The 20,252-nt window shown below is 57.8% G+C and overlaps 1 pseudogene; it reads left to right on the forward strand.

The window, feature by feature from the left end:
- The first annotated feature begins 1,589 nt into the window (after positions 1 to 1,589).
- LOC118981729 (uncharacterized) lies at positions 1,590 to 1,690 on the forward strand (annotated as a pseudogene).
- The last annotated feature ends 18,562 nt before the right edge of the window (positions 1,691 to 20,252 follow it).

The raw sequence follows: 20,252 nt of genomic DNA on the forward strand, positions 1-20,252 counted from the left end.
ACCACGCGGTTGGCCGGAAGTGTCCGTCCCCATTTTATATGCTCTGGCTTCCTCTACTGCCTCCTTTTCACTTATTTTCCCAGGTGAGACATGGTTGACATGAAACATCCTACTAATGTTAGATGGTGCAGTGAGTTCATGGATGTGTATGTTGGGAAGTGGCCACCACACAGAGTCACAGACACTTTTTCTTGTGACGAGGACTTTTCAGATCTACTCTCTTGTCAACTTCCAAACGTGCGATGGGAAGGGTCCCTCCAGGTTGTCGCCGGGACAGGACTCCCTCGTCTTTTAGGATGGATGGCATTCACTGCATTTGCACCGGCCACTGGGATGTCCGCCCCAGGGCTCCCGGCCCCCAGGACCAGTCCCTGTGGACCCTGCTGTCCCTGTGCTTGGCTGGAGGTGGGCTCGAGAATGGGCCTGTGGCTCAGTCTGGCCCCCAAGACCTGAGGAGAGCCGCTGGCGCTGTGGGGGCATCACCTGCTCTGAAAGACGCGTAGCTCTGAGCGCCACTGGTGCCGTGTCGGGTGCTGGGTGAGGCCCCAGCTCTCAGACACTGAAAAGCCTGTGGAAAGTGGAGTCGGTCGGACTAGCTCTCAGCCATGGCGGCGCGTTTCTGCCCGCAGGTGTTGGGGCGTGTGAGTCTTCTCTCCCAGACACGTGGGTTTTCTCCTTTGCTAGCGCTTCATTTACAGCGTGCTTGGGGTCTCGACGGCCCGTAGGGAAACTGCATTATCAGTTTGTGACACTTGGACCTGTATTTGTTTATTAGATTGCAACACACATGCTTTTCTGGGCTTTTGTTACTTCTTTAGGAAGCACCTAGTTTTTGACTCAGCATCAGCAAAATCTATAGACTCTGGGGGGCAAGCTGGTCGTTACCAGTAAAACTACCAGCAAACAAGACATTCGGGAAAACCTCTTTTTATGTTGAGTGATAGCCAGATGTCATCGCCTCAATTATATAAATGAGTGTTAATGGGTGAACCGAGCATTAATTTCCGCAACCTCAGCAGTGAACTCAGCTCCTGCTTGGAAGACTCGGGTGGCCCTTGGTGATGGGGGTGACAGCAGGGGGACAGGGAGAGCAATGCCCCTGGGTGCCCCGGGGGACGCTGTGACCTGCTCCAGAGAATGGGGAGTCGGCTCCCTGGTGGAGTGGCCACTGCTCATGGGGACTCGAGGGCCTCAGCCGGCTGCTGTGCTGCGCTCCGGTCCGGGTGCTGGTCCCTGTGTCAGTCCCCGTGTCGGTCCCGGTGCCACGTATGCACCGTGCGCATAGCTGCCAGGTGCCTCGAGGAGGGACGAGTGGGCTGGAAGTGGAATCCCGTGTCTCGCAGCCCACGGCCCAGGCTGCCCTCTCCTGTGCCCAGCGGAGTCCGCGCTCTCCTTCACCTTCTCCGAGCACAGTGTGCGACGGCCCGGCCCAGGGACACATCGGGGAGTGTCCCCGATGTCACATTCTGCATCAAAGCTCTGGACGCACTGCCTTCCAGCGCAGGTGGCCCAGTCTGAGTGCCGTTCACTGTGTGTTCTCTCAGGATACTAGCACATTAAGTCAGGTGAATGTATTAAAATTTTATTTCATCGCTTCTCGGCCTTTTGGCTAAGATCAAGGGTAGTGTCTGTTCTCATTAGTTTGACATTTTGTATCAGCTCCGGTTTCTGTGGTCAAGATACAGTGTTTCCCCCACGTCTGGCTGAGAGGCAGGGAATTCGGGCCATAAAACTCACAGAGTTACAGTTCAGTGACGGGGAAAACTAAAGTTGATTTGATGCTGATACCCCAAAAGCTTCTGGAACACGGCTCCTCTGTGTTACCAGTCCCCATCTGCACGCTGAGGGGGCTGCCCGGCTCTGGGGCACCCGGTGGGCTGAGACATACGTTTCCTTCAAATGAGAAGCGAGAGGAAGGGTGGGTCTTCGCAGGCTCGAGCACGGAGCAGATTCCCGCTGCTCCGCAGCCCCCTCTGGGCCGTGAGGACTTGTCGCCACCGTGGGAACCTACGTGCTGCAACAACAGGTGTCTGCACCTGTCCCCCCCCAGGAGGCCGCCCGACCTCTCGGGGCCCATGCCCAGGGCCGCGGTTGTTGGAGGCTCGGCCTCGGGCTCCCCAGAATCCCCTCTGTGCGGCTGGCCGGCCAGGCACACACCTGACACTGTGGAGCACACACCTGCTCCAGGCTCCACAGCACCTGGGGGGGGGCAGCGGCCCTGGGCATGGGCGCCCCCCGAAAGCCCTCAGGTGCCCGCACAAACAGCTGTGTATTTTTCCTCTGTGTTTGGCCAGTTTCAATGGGGCTGCCGTGCACCGGGGTTGGTCAGCTTCATTCATTTGGCTGACTAGTTAAACCTCTTTAACCAGCCGATCACTCCCTTCAACTAGCCATGAAAATTCAGTTGTCTGACCTAAAAGCAGTAAGCGCTGATCTCTCCTCTTCCCCTCTGCGGGGGTCCCAGGACGCTGCCCCCCTCCCCCCCCCGAGCGGTGGGCTGACAGGGCCGCACAGGTCCACGGTCAGGGCCTCTCCTCACGTCTGTTTTGACGGCCGAATGCACTTTGTTTGATCCATATTAACAGGTTATGGGAAGACCACTGCGGACGCTCAGTGTCTCCCAAGTGCTGCCCCAGGAAGCAGCTCCTGTCAGAGCCCTCCTTCAGGGTCCAGGTCCTGAAACCGGACGTCCTGTCCCTGTTCGTCTGCAGCGGCCAAGCTCATGGTGCAGGCCCCTGAGGCTGCGGAATCCTGGGCTACAGGGGCTGCCCTGGCCCGAGGCCCCCGGGTCTGCTCTCTTGCTCTGGTCTGCTCTCCGCGGGCAGCGTGCGGAGCCGAGGGCCAAAGGCCTGGAGTCAGACTTGGAGAGCAGCCCCGACCACACCTGGGAACAGGGTTAGGAGGGAGAGTGGGTTCCGCTCGGGTGGGGCGTGGGGCTGGTGAGGACACGCCCTGCTCCTGAGAAGCGGTGCTGCGGCACCTGTGGCCTCTCCGAGCAGGACTGGGCAGCGCTGTCATCTTCCTCAGAGCTGGCACTGGCCACATGCTCGGGCACTCATCTCTCCCACGTCCCCACCTCACGTGTCAGTCAGTTCAGCCCCTGACAGTTCTTTGGGAAAAAAAACAGCCCCCAGAGCCCGGGACCCCGCCCAGGGCTCTGGTGGTTGTGGGGTCCAAAGCCAGGCCACCGGGAGGTCCAGCTGGGCACAGAGCCCAGGCAGCAGAGGATGGGACAGTGTGGTCACTTGTGTCGGAGGAGCTGCAGGTGACATCTCTTGAGCCCAGCAGGGGCTCCGAGAGGGGACGGATCAAAGCCACACCCTTGGGAATGGTGGGGAGGGCTCCTGCTTCTACCCCCAGGCCGTTTCTGCTTCTGCCGAAATGCATGTGGGGAGAGGTTAGACCTCCTCACCCAGGTCTCCAGGGGGTGAAAACGAGCCTTTCGCACACAGTGGAAAGGTCCTGTTTAAATCCAGGAAAGAGCATGGGGTCGGAGTGAGAAGACTGGGATTCTAGTCCTAGATCTGAGGAGTCACCTCGCCCGCGTCACCATCTTTCTCTGCGATGAGGCAGGTGGCGCAGGGACCGCACTCAGGGTCCCCTCCAAGTGCTGGGGTTCTGCGAGGTCAGACCCTCAGGAAGGGACTCTGTTCCCCTGCAGGGGCGGTAAGCGGCGGTCAGAAGGCGGAAAGCTGCCCTCCGCTTGTCTTTGTGAGGTTATGTGTGTACTCTGTTTGGGGGTGTCAGTGGTTTGGGGGACTGTGCTAGGGAGAAACTGTAGGATGAGCCTCAGCTCACTGAGCCGTCCCAGACAACCCACGGCTCTGGAACCATCTGTGCTCCGAGTTCGTAGGCACACCTTTCCCAGTGGTCCGTACGGAGCGCAGGGAGGTGGGAGGGCGTCTGCACGAGTCAGTGCGTGTGGGGAGGGAGGACTGTCTGGGGGGGCGGTTGGAGAGGAGGCTGGAGAGCAGAACAGATGGACGGACGGAAGGCGGTGTGGAGGAGGGTTCTTATCCCAGAGAAGCTCGACAGGTGAGAGGGAAATCTCCGGCTCATGGAGTGAAGGATCCACGCCACACACAAAGTTCGAGCAAGACGCCGCAACGGAGCAGCTTGGGAGACGGCTCCATTCCTAACGCGTCGCCCCCGCGTCCGCTCAGGGGTCCAGAAATTTCTTGGACCTGATCTGCTCTGCCTCAGAAGGTTGTTTGCTTTCCTCCAGGAAAAGAGAGTTTGGAAGAGAGAGAAAAGAAATGAAACGTTTTTTAAAGAAGAAAAGGGACAGTGTTTCTCAGTTTGTCCCCAGGTGACCTTACCTCCTGTGGAATCGAGTCCGGGAAACTTAGTTGGGTTTTTGATCAAAGAGAAGGCGAGGAATGAGCGTGAGGTCGGCCAGAGGGCAGGCGCTCTCCGGGGAGACAGCTGCGCCTGCTGCACGGGGCTGCGTCTTCCACTGAGACGGAAGGGCGAGGCCGAAGGCCGTTCACCACGGAAGGCAGCCGCATTACCGTCTAACTCGAGGCGGAGGCTCGGTGGTGGGAAGAGACCCTCCTCACTCGCCTGGCTCTCCCTCCGTCTCCCCTGGGTCTTCCCCGCGAGCGCCACCAGACGCGTTTTTGTGATTTTGTGTCTCTTATGTGGTGGATCTGGAACATAAATCAACCATCGCGCCACCTCGTTGATGGAATTGATTTAACCCACTTACAAGAAGACAAACATCTGTTTAAAATTTAAGAATAAGACAGGTTTTTTATTTTGAAAATAAAAAGAGACCCCCAAGACGGGAAGGTTTTGTGAACAGTCTGCGTTTGTTTAGAAGGCGAAGACCAGAACCCCTCGGACAAGGAGAAGCTCGAGTGCCGGGCGTGTCCAGTCTGGAGGCGTCCTCGGTGAGGCCCAGGCTGCAGTGACGGCCGAGGGAGTTCAAGGTTGCGGCCTAAACACCCGAATGCCCGGAGACCACGCACTGGCCGAGGGTGCCACGGAGGGAGGGCACTGTGGGGTGGGATCAGCAGGGGGAGCCGCGGGACCCAGACGGAGGTTTTGCCTCCAGATTGGCAGCACCCAGAGTGGGGCTCTGGGGAAGGAGGGGGAGAGTCTGGGTCAGGGGCAGAGAAGCCAAGGCCCAGAAGGAAGGAGCAGGGTGTGAAGTGTCCTCTGGGGCGCAAGGGCCTGGGCGGCAGCTGGGGTGGCGGTTCATGGTGGGCGATTTGCCAGGCTCAGCAGGAGCAAGAAAATCTGGCTCAGAATGACCTTGCAGCAAGGAATGACCTTGCAGCAGGAAGTGTCCCGTTGTTAATAACAGACCGCCTCTCCTGCCTTTTTCTTTTGCTGCGTAATAATCCACCATGAAAAACACTTAACGGACAACCCAGAACGAGAAAACAGCAGTTTCGCTGGTGGACGTGCTGATCAGAGAAGAGAGAACAGGCGACCCTCCACACAGGGTCCTCGGGAGCGGGCCACTCTGACTTGGGGGCCGCGACCCTCACGGGCAGCACCAACGCCCCGAATGTTCCTTCACAGCCTCGCTCAGGGCCAGGTCACTCCACGTGGGTCACGTATTTTGTTTTGAGTCTTTCTTCCACCCGCAGTAAACACTTTACTCAGAGTGTTAGCACAGTGTTTCTGGTTATAGTTCTCTTTTCTGGAGCAAGAGAAAGAAGGAGAGTGACTTAAAGACGTTTCCAGGATGATGTGGGGGAGGAGCAATCAGATGTTTCTGGGAGGGCTGGTGGCGTGATGACGCAGGGGCCCCTCTCGCGGTGACGGGCGCCCCCGTGCCGGCCTGTGAGCTGCTTTGGGGGCAGAACGCAGGCGCCCCCCGGAGAGAAGGAGCCTCGATGCAGAACTGGAGCGTGTCCTTCCCAGTCTGTGTGAGCGTGGAGAGCATGCTGCCAACAACCACTGTTTTCTTCCACTGCGTGTTTTGAAACGTCGTTTTTTAAATTTCAGGGGTGCTCAGCATCGCCCATTCCTTCTCTGGCTTATTTTTTGAATGGTGCACCCCGGTGTCCGGCTGACAGGGACCGTTAGGCAGTGGGTTTCCCGCTGCGACTGGCCTCACAGCCCACTCTGCGGTCACTCGGAGCGCGGCAGTGGGGCCTGCCCTCCAGCTCAGCTCGGTGGTGCCCCTCGGTGGTGCCCCTCGGTGGTGCCTCTCGGTGGTGCCCCTCGGTGGTGCCTCTCGGTGGTGCCCCTGCCCTGCCGTCCTTGGGGGGGGAGCTCGCCTGGCCGAGATGCTTGCATGCTGTTACTCGTCAGTAATCACACTGATTATCGGCAGGGTATGGTGCCTTTTCTCGGTTTTAAAAAGACAAAAAGACGCCGTGGTGTGAAGAACGAATGTGGTATAATAAAATCATGGAGGGGGGCCGAGATTTTCAGCCCGGAACTCTGAATTATGTAAGGAATTTTCAGCTGGCGTCTTGCAGTTTTAGGTTTCGTATTTCCAGGATCCATTAACTCCATGATCCATTTGACTGAATTCTTCGTCTGAGGTCAGAGGTTCAGGTCAAGGTTTGTGATTTGCCGGTAGCAGAAGCTACACTTTTGCCCCAGCACTGTTTATTGAAAAGCGTCACAATTTGGTTGTACCTTCGTCAAGAGTTAATTGATCGGACTGAGGGGGCTGTAATTCTGGCTCCTCTGGGCTGTCCCTCTGAGCTCTGTCTTTCGCCTCATCGGGACCACACAGTCTCCAGGACCGTCCCCGTGCAGGACACCTGGAGACTTGGGGTTTCGGGGGGCTCCCACTTCTTCTCTGCTCAGTATTGTTCAGGCTGCAAGGCCTGTCCATTTTGTACAATTTTAGAATAACTTTCTATACTCATACAAAACAACTTCCTGAGATTTTGACCAGAATTTGTTTAAACCTACAGAACAATTTAGGGGTAACTCACATCTTTATTACATTGAATTTTCTAATCCATGAACATGGCATATCTTTCCAAGTATTTAGATTTTCTTTGGTATCTTCATCAACATTTTGTAACTTTCATCATATAGAGTGTCTACATGTTTTTATCAAGTTTATGACTAAGAATTTTATTTTTTTGTAGGAATTGTAAATGGTGTGTGCTTTTTATTTTGATTTTTTGCTTTTTAGTTGCCATTATATAGCAATAGAATTAATTACTTTTTCTGTGTTGATCTTGCATTCTGTGGCTTTGCTGGATTCACTCATTAGTTCCAAGATTTTTTCTGGTAGATTCCTCAGAATTTCCTATGTAGCCAATAATATTACCTGTGAATAAAGACGGTTTTATTTTTTCTTTTCCAATCTGTATGCTCTAGATGTGTTTTCTTGCCTTATTGCAGTGGCTAGAACTTCTAGTATATGTTGAACGTCAGTGGTAAAACACACGTTTTTGTCTCGTTCCCGATTTCAGAGGGAATTCAGGACACACTCAGCTTCTCACCATTATGTGGGTTGTTACCCACAGTTTCCTCTGTTGAAGCTCTTTATGAGACTAAGGAGGTGCCCCTCCATTCCTAGTATATTGAGAGTTTTTATAACCAATGGGTGTGGCATTTGTTCAAATGCTTTTTCTGAGCCAACTGATATAATTAGAGGACTTTTTTTCCTTTGGCCTCTCAATGGGGTGGGTAGCAAGGGCTGCTTTTTCATATCAATCCTCTGTGGCATACCTAGAATAAATCCCACGTGGCTGTGGTGTATTTTTAAAGTACACGTTGGAATTTCTGCTTTGCTTTTCAGTGACTTCTGCCCGTCTTCTTGCCCTCCCCTCCGTGCAGCCTAGAGTCTGGCAAACGCCTGCAGGGGGTGGCGTCCTGTGCGCGAAGTTCACGCGCGGTCCGTTATCTGCCTGTAACCACAGCTACTTTGGCTGAAACACCACAAGAGAAGGTGACCTTCACTGTCTCTTCAGAGCTTTTGAGAAGAAAGTGATGCATTTGAGAAGATAAACCGGCCCATACAGAACATTCCACTTCCCTCCCACTGAGATGCGAATCCACGCGGTGTGCGAGGCCGTGCTGTGCCCACAGGGGCAGCCCTGAGGCCGGCCTGTACACGAGTTCACGTACAGCCAGCACCGATTCCACGCCAAGCCCGGGCACGGAGGACCAAGTGCGAAGCTCCTTCAGTAACTCCTGTTACAATGTAGCTGGTGGGGCGCCCCACAGCCGTGGGGGGAAGGCTGCCTCTGCCCGAGCCCCCGTGGGAGTGCGCGGTCTGCCCGGGCTCCGGGGCTGGACAGTGCGGCTCCTCGTCCCCTGGGCGCGTCCGGGAGGACGCCTTGGCTGAGCCTCCTGGCACGAGTAGGTCTGGGGGGACCTGAGCAGTTTCTCACCAGGGAAGGAGTCCAGGTCAGGAAGAAGAGGCCAAGTTTTATCATCTGCAGCTTATCTCGCTGGCTTTGCATTTTTGCCGATAATTCTAGGTCGCCGGATTTAATGAGCATCTCCTCTTGGACAGGAATTCACTCGGGTGAACAAAATAGCTGTTTGGGAGCTGGATGATTTACTAGCAATTACTCTAATTAGCCCCAGAAAATACAGGTTTTGGGGTGAATTGCTGGTCATTAAGAGAACTCTCTCACTGATTTAGATTCATGGGAACACTTTGTCTTGATGAGATCTGATTTAAAAAAAAAGAAAAACCAAACACAGTTCTGCTTTTCCTGCAGCTGGGCCGGACCCACCGAGGAGCGGACTTTGTGAGGAGCTGTGTTCCATCGCTTTGCGTGGCACGTACCGTGTCCTCTGAAAATCACCACATCTTCCCCGAGCAGCACACGAGAGACGGCTCTGGCTGCATTCTGCTTTCCAGGAGGGTCTTCTTCAAAGTGGACAGGCTCTGGGTGACCTTGAGATCTCCCCAGACGTGCATCCGGACGCTCCCCAGGTGCTGATGCCGTGTGAACCGCACCGGACACTGGGAGCACTGTTCCCAGGGCCTCTGCCACGAAAACGGCGTCCAGGCTTCTGTTCTCAAGGTTCCGTGTGTTTGTTACGCTTCTCGTGGCACAAACCTTTTCTCTGCTGGTCAGTGGCTGTCGGAAGGAGACCATGAACCCAGGAGCACCGAGCGACATGAGGCTTTCTCTGCTGGGTCCCTGCCTGAGCTCCCGGGTGTCTCTTCCTGCCTCTGTCTGCCCTGCCCCCAGACCACATGGGAGCTCCCCAGCAACCCTGGCCCCATGGGACCCCTTGATGTGAGCTGTGGGGGGGGGGGCAGCCGCACTAGATTGGCGCCCTTGAGCTGCAGCAGGTTTGCTGTCACCGTAGAACTCTCAGTGGGTGACGTCTCACCACGCAACAAACGGCTCTTCCTACGAGAGCAGCTCTCCCCTCGTTTCCAGGCCGAGTGGCCCTCGGAGACCTTCGTCTGTGAAGAGCCTGCCCAGACAGAAAGTCTCAGGAAGCACGTGCCCTGCTCTCCTAAGGAGCAAGAGCGTTTCCGTCACCCTTCATGGGCGTGGCCGTTCGCTTGCCGGTGTCAGTCTTCCCGGCACGCGGCTCCCTGCGGAGAGCGGGCTGGAACTTCCATTCTGGGGACAGGGGCCGACCAGGGGCAGCTGCTTCTTCAGCAGCGGGAAAGCACATCGAAGGGTTTGTGTGTCGTGACGAGGGCGGCGCGGGCGTCCAGGTGCTGGGTGGTTGGCGGAGCCAGTGACCGGCCACTTGCGCTCTGAGCTCCCTTCAGATGGCAAACAAGGACGGGGTAAATGCTAAAAACCGAGTCGGGTGCGGTGTGAGGAGGCAACTGCTCCCAAACCCTCAAAGTGCTTCTGTAAAGTCTAAGAAAAATTAATCATCAAAAAAGAAGGAAAGACATAAAATAGAAGCCCCAACATTTTATTGTTACGATAAACAAGTATAACATTTCTCTGTTAAACCACAGGGACAGTGTAAATACTTTCTGTTGGTGCTTGTCCCTTGGGGAACCGGTGGCTGTTTCCAGCCTGGCACTGGCCCAGGGGCCCGTCCCCACCACGGGTGGCATCTGCTGGGCCCGGGCTCCCGAGGGGCAGAAGGTGAAGGTTCAAACCACTCCGGGCCGTCCCTTCAGGCTTTGGGGACTCCCCGGGCTCAGGGCTCCTTCCTGGCTGGTTCCATCGGAGGGAAATGCGTCTGCCGTGTGCTGTGGGCTTAGGAGGGGCGTGGGTTAGGGCTGGTCACGGAGGCCCGCCCAACTTGCGCTTTACCGTGAGAACGTCTTAGTCTTTGAGGTGGGACCGGGACAGGTACATCCGAACCCCCACCGGTTTCTGGCCGGTTCAGAACCCCGGATGGGGACCTTCCCCGGGTGGGGAGCCTTGCAAATTCTACTCAGGTTAGAGAACATGCCAGGTGGGTACCTGGCAGCCCGGGGGGCTCAGCCTGCCCTGGTGTGGGGAGCCGAAGGGACTGCCAAGCGCAGTTCGCACAGACGGCTAACTCGGCCCCCCACTTCCCGCCGCCCATGGCCGAGGAAGCCGTGAGACCAGCCCCACATGGGGCTTGTCCGTGGCCGTGAGCGTGAGAAGGCCTCCTGGGCCGTCTGGCTTCTTCGAGATTCTGTCATCGTTTCAGTGGACGCAGCACGTTGGCGCCTCTCTCGTTCCCACTGTGCTTTGAGGTCCTCTGTGTTCATTCCATCCCTCACCACAGAGCAGAGTCGCCTCCCACCGTGTCCCCGACTGGCTCACATGCTGCACACCCTCAGCAAACAGGCAGGGGGAGTGGGATTCGTGGAGGGAGGGCGGGGAGGGGGGGGCTGTCTCCCTGCTGTAGGGAGGGGCACAGATGGGGGTGGGGGGTCCACACCTAGGCCCTTCTTTTGGGCGTTTTCCTCAGTTCCCTGCACATGAGAGGGCGGCCGGAGCCCCGGTTTGCACGGTGCCATCCCCGGACCCAGAAAGCCGGTCCCGCTGAATTGGTTGGTGAGGAGGGTCCACGGGCCCTTCACAGCCTGGACCGAAGTTGGCCCGGCCGCCCCTGAACTCTGGCGGCCTCGCCCCGTGCGTGGTTCCCCTGTGAACACAAATCACATGGCTGGACAAGAGCAGCTTTCTCGTCGTGTACAAATAACCCCCGTGGTTCGGCAGGTAGCGGCCTCTTCCTGCCACCGTTTCTGCAGACGGCCCCGTGAACCTGCATCGACGCTAACGGAGAACGACGTGGCCACGCTTCATCCTGGTGTCGGGGCGCACATGGGGCCTGGCGGCTGCTTCCCACTGGAAGGGGTGGTGAGGGCAGGGGTGGTGAGGGCAGGAGCTGGCTGGCCCTTAGCCTCGCAGTCCCTCCCGAGGGTCCCCAGCAGCGTTATCTGCTGCATGCCGAGTGGGGACGGCAGGAGCAGAGATGGACACCTTGCTGGCTTCTTAGCTCGGGGTCTGCATCCCATTTTTTTTTAAACTTAAAATTTTTTCCTTAAAGATTTTATTTATTTATTTTTAGAGAGAGGAGAAGGGAGGGAGAAAGAGAGGGAGAGAAACAGCAATGTGTGGTTGCCTCTTGTGCGCTCCCTGCTGGGGACCTGGCCTGCAACCCGGGCACGTGCCCTGACTGGGAATCGAACCAGCAACCCTTTGGTTCACAGGCCACACTCAGTCCACTGAGCCACACCAGCTGGGGCATAATTCTGTATTTGTAACAGAACAATTTAGAAACGAACCCAGTGCTTTGGGGTGGGTGGCAAGGGTGTTTGTAGCAAAGCAATGTCCCTGTGTTCCCTGCCGTCCGCTCGTTTGACACGTGGGCGTGCCCCTCCTTTGTCAGTGGAGTGGAGGAGGGTGGACCCCACGACTCCCAGGAGATGGAGAAGCACCTCTGTGCTGGCGAAGGCCCCCGGGCGGGGAGTGTGCGCCAACGCCGTCTGCCTGGCACGGAGGCGGCCTCGGCAGCCACCTTTGTTCTCCCGGTTACTTGACTTTGGAAAACATGTCTCCTGCCCATGTGTCTAGCAGTCCTGGAGCACGAGACGAGGCCCCTTGGAGGCGAGGGAAAGAGGAGCCACACAGGTTACCGTGAGCTCTCAAAGACGCCCCGTCTCTATCCCCGACGGAATTTCTCGCGGTCCTCACTCTTCCTGGGGCCGGCAGTGCCCACCTTCTGTGTGCCCGTCGGAAGGCTCCTCCAGAACCGAGGTGAGGACCCGCGCGTGCCCCTCATCGGCAGGGCTGGTCATCGGGTGCCGAGTGCACTTGAGACCTCAGACGGCCTTGCTCTTTATGACGCCGTGGGGCTCCGGTTTGTGCAGTTTTATGGACGCGCCTGGTGTTTGGGCAGTTTTCAGCTGCGCTGTGAACGTTTAAAAAATGGGAAGATCGTTTCTCAGTGTGTGGTCTTTTACTTCCTTTAATTAAATGATTTCGAAACTATTTTCCTCGGTGCTGGTTGGGGAAACAGTGGATTATACTTACCGGGATGGGAAGATATTTCTAAATATAAATTAGGTCTCTGAGGATTTAAATAGCTCTCTCTGCTCTATTACTTGCCATACTTAGAATTTTGTCAGAGTTAAATCAGATCCAAGGGAGAAACCCTAGAGCTTACCTTGTTGAGGCTGAATCTACGAGAAGAAATTTTGGGACAGAGGCAACGGGCTACTTCAGTGGCTGAGAAAAATTAAATACGTAATATTTACACTGACAAATGCCTCCCATGTTAGTGTAAATGCATAAATCCTTCCTACCCTAACGTAGCGAATGATGAGGCAGCGTGTGCCGCTTCCTTCAAAAACGCTCTTTCTCACCTTGCTGCAGGCTTCGTCTCGCCCGGACACGGCCCCGAGTGGGGTGGGCACTCACAGGGGTGGTCTGTGGGTCACGGCCCGCCTGGGTCCGTTCACGGTGGTGACCCCGCTTCGGTGTGCAGGGAGCTGCTGTGCGAGCCAGTGGCTGCCGTGCACTGGGCCCTCCCGATGGGGCGCACTGGGAGCCCTCCACCGCGCCTTGCTGCGTGGGCCGTCTCGGCTGGCACCAAAACTGGTGCTGTCGGGGAGAGCGCTCAGAACCACGCCTCTGTTACGAAACCAAGTGGGCCTTCAGCTGGCCGCGTGTCTGACACGTGGCGCTTCGCACTTTCTTCTGCGTGTTTCTTGTGAGCAGGCTCCTGTCTGGTCCTGTGTGTCCCACACGGGTCCTGACCCTGGCCCCTGACCCGAAACACTGCACAGCTGAGCGCACCCCGCATGGCTCTCCAAACCCCAAGACGTGTGGCGGCAGCAGTCTCAGCACTGCAGCCCGGAGGAGGAGGAGGACCGTGTGCAGGGCCGAGAGGGGCCGTGTTCCAGAACAGGCAGGCTCTGCTCTGCCCTGCGCTTGGCGGTGTTGCCTTCTCCGTCACCGGGGCCTCTTGCTTCGTTCCCCAGAGAATTTGTTTGCGGAAATCGATGGAGTTAATGGCCGTGGGCAGCAATTCCTGGAAGTCCTTGTTTGAAAGAGGTCAGTCGTCACAGCTGGTCTTTACCCCCAGGTGGTGGAACATTTGGAGGCGCACAGGAGATTGCGTAGACAAGCTGGGTGGGGCCGCTGGGTTGTACTCAGAGAGGAGGCTGTGGGGATAGCCTCACAGCATGGGTGGGGAGGGGCTCTCGGTTCCGTTGGAAGGAAGCGAGGCCACCGATGCTAAGAGGCCCGTGTCACCTGCCAGTCCCTCCGCCAGGGGACAGTGCAGCCTCTCCGACCTGCCTGCACTGCCTCGTGGATGTTCCTGGGAGGGCTCACCTGAGGGAGCCTCCAGCGCACGCCCCGCTGGACCCCGCTCCGCCCGCACCCTGTTTGGGGTGGGGACATGATGAGGTGCCTCTGCAAACACTCTGTTTCCTTTTTCCCAATGAGAGAGACCCCCTCTGCTGCCTGAGACCCGTCGCAATCCCGGTGCCCCACCCTCAGCTCCGAGGCCCTGCTCCCTGCCCTGCTGGGACCTGCGGCCCTGCGGCCTCCCTAGGCGGGGGGCTGGGTGTCCCTGGGGCATCATTATGGGCGGGGCGTGAGGGGGAGGGGACAGCCGGCACCCACACCTGCTGCTGCAGGACTGTCCCCCGGCCTCGAATGGCCTCCGAGTGACAGGACATCCACACAGGTAGCAGGTGGACCTCTTTGGTTCTCACCCCCACCCCATCCCGTCCCAAGCGACTGTGCCCCTGGTGCCGGCTTCGAGCTGGGACTCTCCAAGCCCTGGGTCCTGTTTACAGGGCAACCCAGCCTCAGATGCCGGGTTGGCTCCGGGAGGGGTGCCTGTTGTCGGCAGGGCGTGGCAGTCGGTGCTGAGCGTGTCACGGTGTGTTGTTCCATGTAGTTTCAGAGGCCCCCGATTTCCCAGCACAGAGTGGGGCCGCACCGCATCATCAGTGTTTCCCCAGGGGCTCAGCCCTGCGGCCGGTGCTCTCGAGATGGTCTCTGCTCAGCTCAGTAACCAGCTGTGCTGTTAGTGGAAACAATTTGGTGCTGTTGAGGGAGAGACGGCCTTCCTGCCAGGTCAAAGGTGAGGTGGAAAGAACACTGAGGACCTTCGACCTTGGACTGTGGGGTCAGCTCCATCACGGCCACATCGCTGGTTTTCTAGCACTAAAACCACTTGGTGTCCACATGTCACTCTTTCACAAAGCTTCTTCCTTTGCTCACGAAACAAGAAACCCTACAAACACCCGGGGGCTCCTGTGTCGGGCCGTGTGCGTGTTGACGGCTCCCCTCCCCTTGAGTGTGTTTGTCGTGCTGCTGGCTTCCACGGCGGCGTCACTACACTTATACGGTGCTCGAGGCATCAGAAGCTATACTTTTCCCAGCGTTGGTTATTTGCTGTGTCTGCGCGCCCAGGGCCAGCCACCGAGCTTGGGAGACCCCTGTGGCCTCTCCGTGCTCCCCTGTCACAAAGCAGAGCCCGTGGGGGTGGCAGGCAGCGCTCTCTGCATCTGGACAGCGAGCAAAACCGTGAACGTTGCAGAGCGCCCAGGGCCAAGGCGGGGAGGTGGGCACTGGGGTGCTGAGGCGGGAGGGGGCCCTCTCTCCCAAAGGAATGGGCTGAGGGAGTGAGGGTGGTTTGGCTACAGGCTGGGAAGAAAGAAGCACAGAAAAGGGGAGCCCCAGTCAGACTAGGGGGTGTTTTCAGGGCCAAGCCAGGAAACCTGGACTCGGATTCTGAGAGAGCGTTGGTGAAACCGCCCTCACCAGCCAGGTTGGAAAGCCTCTGTCCCGCCCCTGCCCGGAGCCAGCCTGCTGCTGGAGCTGCCTCCCGAGGAAGGGGCTCCACTGTGGGAGGGCCGGGGATGGAGGACAGGCTGCAATCTTGTCCCCGGTCCCCCCAACCCCGACAAGCATGCTGGCCCCGAGGATGCTGCCCTTCCCGTCACTGCCGATGACTGTCTCTGTCAGTGGCAGGACTTGCTTCTACTCCCCTGAACCCCCGCCCCGTGGAGGGCGTGGTGATGCGGTGACGCTGTGACGACGGCCAGCAGGCTGTTCTCAGAGGTCACAGTCGAGCGGATGGGCTCTAGAACGATGCCCACACCTGACATTCGACAGGTGTTTCTGAGTGACCACTGCAAGCCAGGCCCTCGAGTCCGGAGTCACGGTGTAAAGGACTCACGGAATGTGGACCACTCTTACTGTCAAACACCTGTGTGTAAATATTTGTTACATGGAGTCACAGATTGGGGAGAAATCCAATATTCCTGCCACAGCCTTCACTGCTCTGTATGCCTCCCTCCGCCTCTCCGTCTGGGGTCCCCCCCGCCCCGCCCGAGACTGCCGCCTCCGTTCCTCAGACATCTGAGTCGTTCAGTTCCTTGGGGACGCGTCCTTTCCCGGACACTGCCACCAGCCGGCCCCGCATCGTGCCCCGGCCGCCGTTCCCTGTGGCTCGTTGACGCAGGTCGGCCCCTCATCTCCCCACCCTTGGACCAGCTTCCAGTACTAAATTCTTTTGATTTGTCGAAATTTTAATTATACTAATCTTTTCATTTTAAGTTGAAGTCATGGAATTTGGACATAACTGTTGGGGAACATGACTTCGCGTGTCGCTGTCTCTGAACCATCAGCAAATGGCCCACTCTGTCTCTAGTCATTGTGTGTGTCCACCCCATTGGCATTGCAGACCCAGGGTCAGAAGCCCGTGCTCTGCCCTCTGCCCTCTGCCCTCTGCTCATATCCCTGTGTCCAGCGGAGACAGACCTGGGTCCCTGAGACACACGTTCTGTTTGTACTAAAGAACAAGCCCTGCTGTGTCCATCCGGCCATCAGAACACATTCTGAAGCCCCGTTTACGGGCAAGAAGTACTTTTAAAAACCACATTTTCCTTGTTTCGTCCAGGGAAGACCCATCCAAATCCACCTAAAGCACACACGGGTCAAGCACAGCTGCTGTGCCCTTGGCTGGTGCCCTCCGCTCTGCAGCCCTCGCCCTGTGGCCCCCAGACAGACACTGGACCCAGCTGGTGGGGCTCGTCTCTCATTGGCTTCGGACAGTGGGGTGAGCACTGCCTCGAGCTCTGCTGCCACCCCCACCCCGAGCCCCTCCCCAGCCCTGTCTGCTCCCTCCCACTGGGCGTCCCTGTCCTCAGGAAGTGCCCCCTGTGCAGGGCGTTACCGCTGCTCTGCTCCCGTGTCAGCCGGAGAGGGCAGGGCTCGGCCGGCTGTCCCACAGTGGCTGGTGGGGGGTAAATAGGGAGAGAGCAGAAAGCAGGCGTGGATGGGGGCGTGGATGGGGCATGGCTGGCAGGACAGCTGACACTTCACTGCATGGGGTCTCTCCCTGCAAGGACTTTGAAGCCTCCTCTTATTTAGGAAGGACGCGCCAACGCCAGTTTGGGAAGGGGTCGCCGGACGAGTGGGGGCCTCGGGCTGGGAGCAGGCCAACTGAAGCCACTGGGCAGTGGCAGCGAGGCACTGGGGGAGGGGCAGGGCTGCTGTCCCTGAGGGGGCTCTGGCGGGGCTCAGGGGTCACTGGGGGACGTGCAGACCTGAGATCTCCTCCCCCCGCCCCACCTCCACAGAACATTTATTCTGAGGCTTATTCCTAGAAAGGGAGCGATGACAGAAAACCACGGCAGTGTGAGGCCCACGCAGGACAGAGTGGCATTAGACAGGTGACGGAGTTCGGGGATATTCATGTGTGACAGGTGGTGTGACACATTGGAGCCGGAGACACAGGCTTGGAGGTCGTGAGACCCAGGCCTGGTCCCGTTTCTTCCAGCTTCCCATGTGAATTCTATGGTCCCCGTCCACTCCCTCAAAAACCATTTCCTGGCGCACCTCCAGGCGTGACATGGGCTGGGAGCTGCATGTGTGCATGCATGTGCCTGCGTGTGCGTGTGGGGGTGGGGCGGGGGCTGCAGGGTGCCCTGGCGTCCACGCTGCACACGGACCGGCCTTGTTGCTGCAGCAGCTCGCGGCCGCGGTGGAGACCTGACGCGGCTCATGAACAAAAGCTGGACTGTGCAGCTCCAAGGGCGCCGGGAGTTCAAGGTGGGCAGACACGCATGTGGGCTGCGGTTTCTTAGATGTCAGGGGAGGGAGCTCAAGAATGTGTTCGACATTGTGGCAGAGGGTTGAAGACACTCGGGGCACTTTTGCCCTGGGCCCCTCTTCCCCAGAGGTTAAACTCCTTTCCAACAGAGCAGCCCCTGGGAACACAGGAACCTCGAAGCAGGATGCTGGCCGGTCGCGTGGAGCAGAGGCAGGGGGAGTGGGTCACAGTGGTCACCGCGGCTCCCCCCACCCGCGTCTCTCGAGGGACGGAAGGTCCTGGGCGGAAGGGCCGCAGCGTAGACGTGGTTGCCGCCGGGGCCCTGCGTGTGCGGAGGGGTGAGGTGGCGGCCCGGCCGGGACACAGAGCTCTGTTGGGGGGCAGAGGAGGTGGCTGAAAAACCACACATTTGATCTAATTAAAGTCAAGTCAAAGCCCAGGCTCAGGACAGCAGACTGGTTCCAGGGCTGGGGCCACAGGGGTCCCCACTGAGCCCTGAACACCTTGTCACACCAGGAGGCTGCTCGGAAAACGACAGGGAACTGCCTGCAACAGGCCAAGTGTAGAAGCAGCACTGTTGTGATGGAGGGCGGGCACCTGCGTCTCCCGAGCCCCCACTAACCTCCGTAAACAAACGAATGAATGTAAATAGTCGATGGAAGTGCAGAAGATATGATGAAGCTAGAAAATCATTCCTAACTACGAAGATTAATAGGGTTTCCATAAGGAAGGGTATTTATAGAGTCTCAAAATGTTTCCAAAACGACTTGTTAACCACACAGAGAGAAACAGGAACTTGGCAAAGGAAAACATCTGGGAGACACTCACCTCAGTGACAGAATCCAAGCAAACCTCACCCGCGGTGGCACAGGGGACACTCGACTCTTGGACAGTCCCTCTCACTGAGCTGCCCAGGGCGCGCCCGGCTCTGTGGTGAGTCAGGGTCAGACACAACCCCTCGGGAAGACGGGGCCGAAGCGACGTGAGCAGGTGACGTGACCTGCGCCCCTTGGACAGGAAGGAAACAGCTGGGCTGGCCGCTCAGGGCCAGGCGGGGACATGTGACCACGCAGTGCGGCTGACAGTGTCACGTCAGCGTCAAGGGCCCCGGTGTCCGTGCTGCCGCGGCTCCGAAGCAAATCGCTCGCTCTCGGAAGTCCTGCGGGTGAGCACCTGAGCGTGAAAGGGGACCCACGTGGGACTGTGAAAGGCGCTGCCATCGGAGGAGCCTGTCTCCGCAGGTAGGTGGCCCGTTTGGGGCTGATTCCACCCCTCGCCAAGGAGCCTGAAGCGCCGCGCTGCCGGAAGGGGAGGAAGCCCGGGGTCGGACCCCAAGGACATGGGACCAGCCACGCAACGCCCACTTGCTGGATCGAGGGGGCCCACGGTGAAGCAGTGAAACCCACGGAGCAGAGCAGCGGCCCTGGGGCCATCTGCCCCAGACGGACAGACTGACAGGAAACCCAGTCTCCACTCAGACAGCAAAGACAGCTGATGAAGGCGCATGAGTTGGCAACGCTGGAAAATCCCCACGTGGCCATCACAGTAATGGATTGGAGCGTGGCTCTCCCACGGGCGCCGACGCGCAGTGACATCTGAGGAGCGCCATGGAGAGCAGGACCAATCAGCCGGCGCCAGTCCGGTCGAGACAGCACGGAGTCTACGAAACACAGGGCGTCACCCGTCAGACGTGACACTTTGGTTCAAGAGGGAACCTACCTAAGTCAGAGCAGACGCATCTGCCAAGGAGACACGCCCAAGACAGCTGCACACGTGGTCAGAACAGCTACGTCAGCAGAGCGGGACCCCCACACATAGGCTCCCGGGGAGATTCCCCACTTGCTCTCAGGGGCCAGGACATGTATCAAAAAGGCCCAGAAGGGTGGAGTCCACCCCTTTCCAGGTACAACTGAGGCAGGCCCCACCCCACTGCTGAGACAGCCGGGCCCCACCCCCCAGAGGGCTGTTCCACACCACGCTGGTCTTCCTGGGCGTCGGCCGCCGGGGGCCTGCCCTGCTGGATGGAGGGCTTTGCCTGCCCTGCTGCCCCCCTGGCTCCGGAGAGCCTTCCTTGCAGGACGCTGACGACCCTTTCCCTCCGTGCTGCCTCCCGGACCTGCGGACTGAGACTCTGGGACTCGGGTTTGTTATCCCCCACTGATGGCTGTGTGTGTGTGTGTGTGTGTGTGTGATATTTCTCTTGGGTCGTCAGAGTGTGAGCAGGATACTAATGTACGTTGATGTTCTACTCTGAGTGAATCTGCATTCAACTGGGGCTGAAAACAGGGGTTCTGACCAATAGGGGCTGAAAACCTGAAACTGAGGCATTTTCATAAATTCTTCGATTGCTGACCAGAGAACATCCCTGACTGCTGGGGACTGGTAGACGCCCCCATCTCCTGACCAGCGGTGGTGAACGCCGTTCACCCTCTCACCCGAGAGGGCCTGTTCTTAGTTTTGCCTGGCTCACGCGCGATCTGTGTTTGTATTGTGCACGTCTGAGGGGGAGTCTTACACAATGTCTCTCTCTGCCATTTGCTGTTGCTTCTGTTACTTTTTAATCAAGTTTTCTGCAGAATAGTGTGGCTTAAGTTATTACACTCAAAATGAGTTGTGGAAAGAAACCCAGAGAACACCGTGTACAGAGAACTGATGGATTGCTCGATACTTGCATTTATTAGTTGGGGGGAAAAACACATTTTCTAGAGTCTCTCTGTCGGCTCCCCACATGCATTAGTGTAACAAGCGTCTGTTCTTTGTGACTCACTCAGGCTGCAAACAGAGATCGCCCGGCTTCTACTTGTCCTTCTGGAGACTTGGGGCAGAGCGGACGT

The sequence above is a fragment of the Sturnira hondurensis genome, unplaced genomic scaffold (assembly GCF_014824575.4).
Source record: "Sturnira hondurensis isolate 20B ecotype Veracruz unplaced genomic scaffold, ASM1482457v3 Scaffold0024400, whole genome shotgun sequence".
Classification (NCBI taxonomy): domain Eukaryota; kingdom Metazoa; phylum Chordata; class Mammalia; order Chiroptera; family Phyllostomidae; genus Sturnira; species Sturnira hondurensis.